This window comes from Rhinatrema bivittatum, chromosome 11 (genome assembly GCF_901001135.1).
Source record: "Rhinatrema bivittatum chromosome 11, aRhiBiv1.1, whole genome shotgun sequence".
NCBI lineage: Eukaryota > Metazoa > Chordata > Amphibia > Gymnophiona > Rhinatrematidae > Rhinatrema > Rhinatrema bivittatum.
This window is the reverse complement of record NC_042625.1, coordinates 49,186,515-49,192,743: the sequence shown is the minus strand read 5'-3', so window position 1 is coordinate 49,192,743 and position 6,229 is coordinate 49,186,515.

Sequence of the window (6,229 nt, the reverse complement as noted above, 5' to 3'; positions counted from 1 at the left end):
AGTAATTGCAGTCTATGCCAAAGTGGCATTTGTGAGAGAACGGGCTGATCAGAATCAGCATTTCTTCATAGCCCCTGCACTAATGCCCGGAACTGGGTTTATTCTGACTTTGGATCACCTTTCCAATGAGCTGAAGGCGATTCATCCCAAACTGTGCTTCTGGTCCTTTTCTCATGCTGATTTTGTTAGAGGCAGAGAATGGCTGCTTCTCCCCACTCTCCATGCCGTGCATCTCCGGCATGTGTCGCCATCTCATATTTACACGCATTGCACCTCGGTGTGTTTAACTGTTTCTGAGATGTTTTATTATTATTTATTTGTATGTAGCTCGCACCTTTTCATTGGTAGTTCAGCGAGTTATATTCAGGTACTGTAAATATTTCACTGTCCCGTCCCCCTCCCCCCTCCAGAGGCCTTACTATCTAAGGCCCTGATTTACCAAGGCTTTTCTCCCATTCTGTGTCTATGGAAAAAATATGCCGAGTAAATCAGACTAAGTTTGTATGTGGTGCAATGGAGAGTGACTTGCCTAGGCATCGGAATTTAAACTCGCTTCCCTGGTTTGCAGCCACTACTTTAACCACTAGGCCGCTCCACTCCAGAAGTTGGTGTAACTCTGCTAGCATTATGTACAATGGTTTTATCAGTGATTTGCTGATTAAAGAAAGACTGTTGACGACTCCACTCATTCTCTACTTCACCTGAGCTTGACTGGGGAACCTATCGGCAACACGTGTCCAAATGCCAGGGAGAGTACATGGATTGAATCGATGTGATGTTACTTTATACCTGCCAGACCATGCTCACCTCCGAAGTCTTTCCTCCTACTGATGCATGCCATTCGTTCTTCTCAAAGGCCTGTGCCTCTCTGCTTTTTCTAACTTTATATTCCTCTTACGATAGGGAAGTTCAGAACTGTTAAATTATTTCTTTAAAGGTTTAATCCTGAAGTGAAACAAACACAGAATCATGACGACAGTCTGCCCATTTGTCCAATTAATTTAGAATTAATTCTCATCACTGCCTTAGAGATCCCCCTGTATTTATCCCAGGCTTTCTTGAATTCAGATACTGTTTTTGTCTCCACCACGTCCACTGGGAGGCTGTTCCACACATCCATCACCCTCTCTGTAAAGCAATATTTCCTAAGATTACTCCTGAGTCTACCCCCTTTCACCCTCATTTCATGACCCCACGTTCTAGAACCTCCTTTCCATTGAAAGAGGCTCCCCTCCTGTACATGGAAACCTTTTGAGATGTTTGAATGGCTCTGTCACATCTCCCCTATCTCGCCTTTCCTCCAGGGTATACATGTTTAGATCTTTAAGTCTATCCCCCATATGCTTTAGAACGAAGACCACTGACCACGTTTAGTAGCCACCCTCTGGATTGAATCCATCCTGCTTATATCCTTTTCAAGGTTTGGTCTCCAGAATTGTACACAGTATTCCAAGTGAGGTCTCATCAGGGACCTTTACAGAAATTACGCAGATGCCCTATGATGCCCTTACAATGCTATCGGTCAGCTAAGAGGGGAGGGGGTAATAGCCTTTCAGAGCACTGACGGGAGAAATAAGGCAGGTTTCCCATAACTGGGGTTAGTCAGGAGTGTTTTAAGGATTAATAAAGTAGTTCGGGTGACTCGCGGGCCTGATCGTCTCTAAGCCAACCATAGCCTGAACAGGCAAAAGAGAAAACTAGCACCTGGTCACTGCAGAAAACGTTCATTCCTTCAACAAAGCACTGAGACAGGCAAAAGAGAGGTGACCACTTTCTGTCTAGTATGAATGAATAGAAATGGATATGGTCTTCTCTTGGGGTGAAAATGCATGCACATATTGTTTTGCTTTAATTTAGACTTGCTAGGAAAACCAATGTTGCAATAATGTAAGTTTCCTAATGAGCAGGAAGTTTGAGGTTTGGTGGGTGAAAACAAACTCTCTGAAAGATAAATAGCATTTGTATGTGGCAGATACAGAAGATCTAGGATTTTTCCTCAGTACTCAGAGAATTTACATTTTGTAACCTACTATTTCCCAGTGTGAAGACAGATGGACTCAGGACCAATGGGTTATGCTCCCCTGCCAGCAGAAGGAGATGAAGTCAGATTACAAAGCTGCTGTGACCGTACATACACTGCTGCAGTGACCTCAGCTCTCCAGTATTCTCAGTCTCCAGCAGACGGTGATCGTACCTCTCCCTATAGGGATTGCTGACTTTTTGAAAGGAGAAATTCTAAATTGAAGAAAATTGAGCCCCGCTCTCCTGCAGTGATACCTAAAGATCCCTCCCCCCATTGAAAATTCCTGAGGTGTTTTCTGAGATCCTTCAGATGTGTGCTTTGGTCCGGTAACCGCTTAGACTTTGCTGCTTAGAAAGCTAAAAGGCAGCAGGGGCAGGAAGCTGAGTGCAGTAGAGCCAGCCAAAGCCCTCTCCCCCCATTAACCAGAGCCCGTCTCTGTACTCAGTCGGTAAGTGCTGAGCCCAAATAAGTTTAAAAAAAAAAGATTTATCTCCCGGTTCAGAGATGATTAGAAGGAGTTTCGGTAGGTCTCCCCTCAGTCTCCATGCATGACATGCCATACCAACATCGTTCCCGCTTCGGTTGGGGGTAAGGGGAATTAGGTTTCTGAGCGGGTTGAGCAGCCCCCGGTGAGCTAGGCCCCATTGTGGACTTGATCGGCACACTGCTTGGTAAGCCACGGCAGTGCCATCTTGCGCATGTTTGTGTGCGCACCATATTGCCCTCCATAGGATGTCAGTACGTGCAGTGTGTCGGCTATGCATGTAATGTTGGGCGCATCCCTATATGCACATTTTTTTTTAAGCTTATGATACAGGAAGAGCTGTGAGCACAGGCTGAGCGTGCGCCTCGCTGTGTCCTGCCACTCGTTTATACGCATACATTTTTAAGAACAAGCCGAGAGAGCGCACAACTACCACTTGACAATGGTGACACCAACCAAGAAACCTAAGTGCCTTGCGCTCTGCAATGCTTGCCATATTAGAGCCTCACAGCCAGACCTGGACTCCAACTTATGTCGTCACTGTGAGGAAACCCAAGGAGAACTGGCCTCCTTGGACTTTGCTAAGCCAGGATCCTCCCATTTGGATGACGAGTTGGTTTCCCAGACCCTGAAGATGCTGGGAGTTCCTGGGGTGGATTCTGTGACTGAACCAAAGAAGAATCCCATTCTGATTTCCCTGCGGAAAGCTTATTGCTACTTTCCAGTGATGGATGCCATCCAGGAGTTGATTGATCTGGAATGGGATGCTCTAGAAGAAAGTTTTAAAGGAGGCCAGGCGTTGGAAGCTCTATACCCTCTGGACCCAGTGGTAAGAGAATGTTTGCGTTTCCCTAAAGTGGATGCACTGGTCTGTGCCATCTCTAAGTGATGAACTATCCCAGTGAAGGGAGGAGTGGCCTTAAAAAGATGCGCATGATAGATGGATCGAGTCTATCCTTAAACAGGCCTTTGACACTGTATCAATGACCTTACAGATCGCTTCTTGTACTCTGGTAGCTTGTTTGTGTCTTCCTCTCTCTCAGATTGATGACTTGGGGATGAATTCCAGAGCGGTTATGGAACTCGCTGTCACCTTTTTAGCATATGTTCGGGTCTGGAGAGTATTTGAGGCCTGGAATGTGGTGTCCTCCCTCGGGTGGTCAAAGTCCCACCTATTTTGGAATTTTTGCAGGATGGCTTGAATAAAGGTTTGGCCATTAACTCCTTGAAGGTGCAGGTAGCAGCTCTCTCCTGTTTCAGGGATGAGGAGAATGGGGTCTCCCTGTCGACTCATCCGGACGTGGCTCGTTTTCTGAAGGGAGTGAAGCACCTTCGGCCTCCCGTGCGGTTGCCGGTTTCCTTGTGGAATCTTAATTTACTGCTGGAATTTGTTGCAGGTCCTTCCTTTCAGCCACTGTGCAATCTTTCCATGCGTTTATTGACTTTGAAAACAGTGTTCCTGGTAGCTATATGCTCGGCACATTGCATCTCTGAACTACAAGCATTATGCCGGGAGCCTTTCCTCCAGATGAATCCAGGAGCACAGCAGCTATGTACTGTTCTGTCCTTCTTGCCCAAGGTAGTCTTCAGAGTTTCATTTGAACCAGTCCACTTTGTTGCCATCCCTAGATAAACTCAAGGACGTGGAGGAATATCGGCTCTTTTGGATGGCAAGAGGCTTTTAGTACGGTATCTGGAAGTCTCAAAACCAGTCCAAAAGACCTGTTTGTCCTTCATGGTGGAAGGAAACAAAGCGAACCAGCTTTGCCGGCTACCCTAGCTCGCTAGGTTAAAGAGGTGATCACAGGAGCCTATGTGGAGGCTGGAAAGCCATTACCCTTCTCAGATTAGAGCGCATTCCACTAGGGCTCAAGCGGTCTCATGGGTGGAGATCAGACTGCTGTCTCCCATCGATATCAGCCAGGTGGCGATGTGGTCCTCCTTGACAACATCCAGGTTTTATTGCCTGGATGTACAGGTCTGAGAGGACGCTGCCTTTGCACAGGCGGTGTTGACTGGACCGCGGGCAGCCTCCCATTCTCTTAAGGAATAGCTTTTGTACATCCCATTGGTCCTGAGTCTATCTGGCTACACACTAAGAAATGGAGAAATTACTTACCTGATAATTTTGTTTTCCTTAGTGTAGACAGATGGAGTCAGCATCCCACCCACGGCTGCCCAAGATCTGCCTGTGGGTCCTCCTGTGGAATTGACCTCGAATCGAAGGGATCACAGGTAAGTGTTCATCCAGTCCCTAGATTAAAGTACCTATATTCTTTCTGGAGTTCAGTGTTTATGGTTGACTGAGTACAGTGACGGTTATCCGTGTTTTAATTTTTGGTCAAATTTCCAATTGAGTCCTTTTACTAGTATGTCCACAGTGGCTTTGGAAGAGAATACTGGAGAGCTGAGGTCGCCGCTGGGGTATATGTATGATGAAGTTGCAACCTGACTCTGTGTCCATCTGCTGGCAGTGGAGCATAACCCATTGGTCTTGAGTCCATCTGTCTAGACTAATGAAAACGAAATTATCAGGTAAGTATTTTCTCCATTAATGCTGCCTCTTTGTGATGTTACTAGCCACTGTGAAAGATATTATGGAATCAGAATATTGCCTGCAGCTGAATGTAACTCACCTTGAGTTACTAATGATAAGGTCTGAGCTAAATGTAAATACAGCAATTCCTAAGTGTTTAGATTGTGTAATCAGAAATAAAATAAAGTAGTATACTTAAAGCTCCATTGTTGTATTAAATGAAACTAACCCTAAGATCACAGCACTGGTCTCGGTTGGGTTTCTAACCATGCAGTCATGAGAAGTCTAATGTACACTTATTTTTGGACTTTAACAATGATTTTTCAGTTATGCAGCAGCTGGAAAAGACTATCAAAGTAAACCAAAAAACTGGCAAAATATCACAAACCAACCAATGCTGTGATATTGCTACCTCTTGATTCAAAACATCAGGTAAGACTATAACATAATAACAGGACCCTCTTCCCAGAACTTTCAGCAACAGGGGCAAATAAGAGTGGAGGGACACAGCCCTAGCTAGGAGCAGCAAAGAAATATTACTGAACAGGGAATGGAAAGGGAAAAATAGAGAGACCAGACCCTGCAATCCCGGGCAATGGAAAATCCATCCCTGTCCTGTAACTACTGCACTGTCACAGAGCCTAGAGAGCGGGAAGAAGCTGTGGGTTAGAGCAGTAGGGTGCCAGCGAGAGAAGCTGGGATTCAAATTCTACTTCTCCCACGAACATCGCTTGTGACCTTGGGCCTCATTTCTCGGGGAAAAGGGAAATAGATGCAGGGTACCATAGGTAACTCGCTTTGAGTCACCAGTTGAAAAGGTGAGAGCTGAATCTAAATAATGAACAATAATTTGTATTAGATTTGAAACATCATCAGAAATACATATTACACTTGAAGCATTAGTAGATGCTTTAGATATCCCACTGGAAAAAAATGATTTGTCTTATTTATTTATTTAATTTATTTAACATTTTTTATATACCGAGGTTCTGGTAACAATTTATTCTAAGAAAGATGTATCAGGTCCCATTTTATACAACTTCTATTGAGATTATTATTTACCTGTTACACCCTCCATCCTCCTACAGAATTTCACAAAAAATGAAGGAATATGTTTATAATCTTTTCACTTAAGTTTGTAGAATGAAGGCCATAATGATGTCTCAGAAACCCTTTTGTACTATGG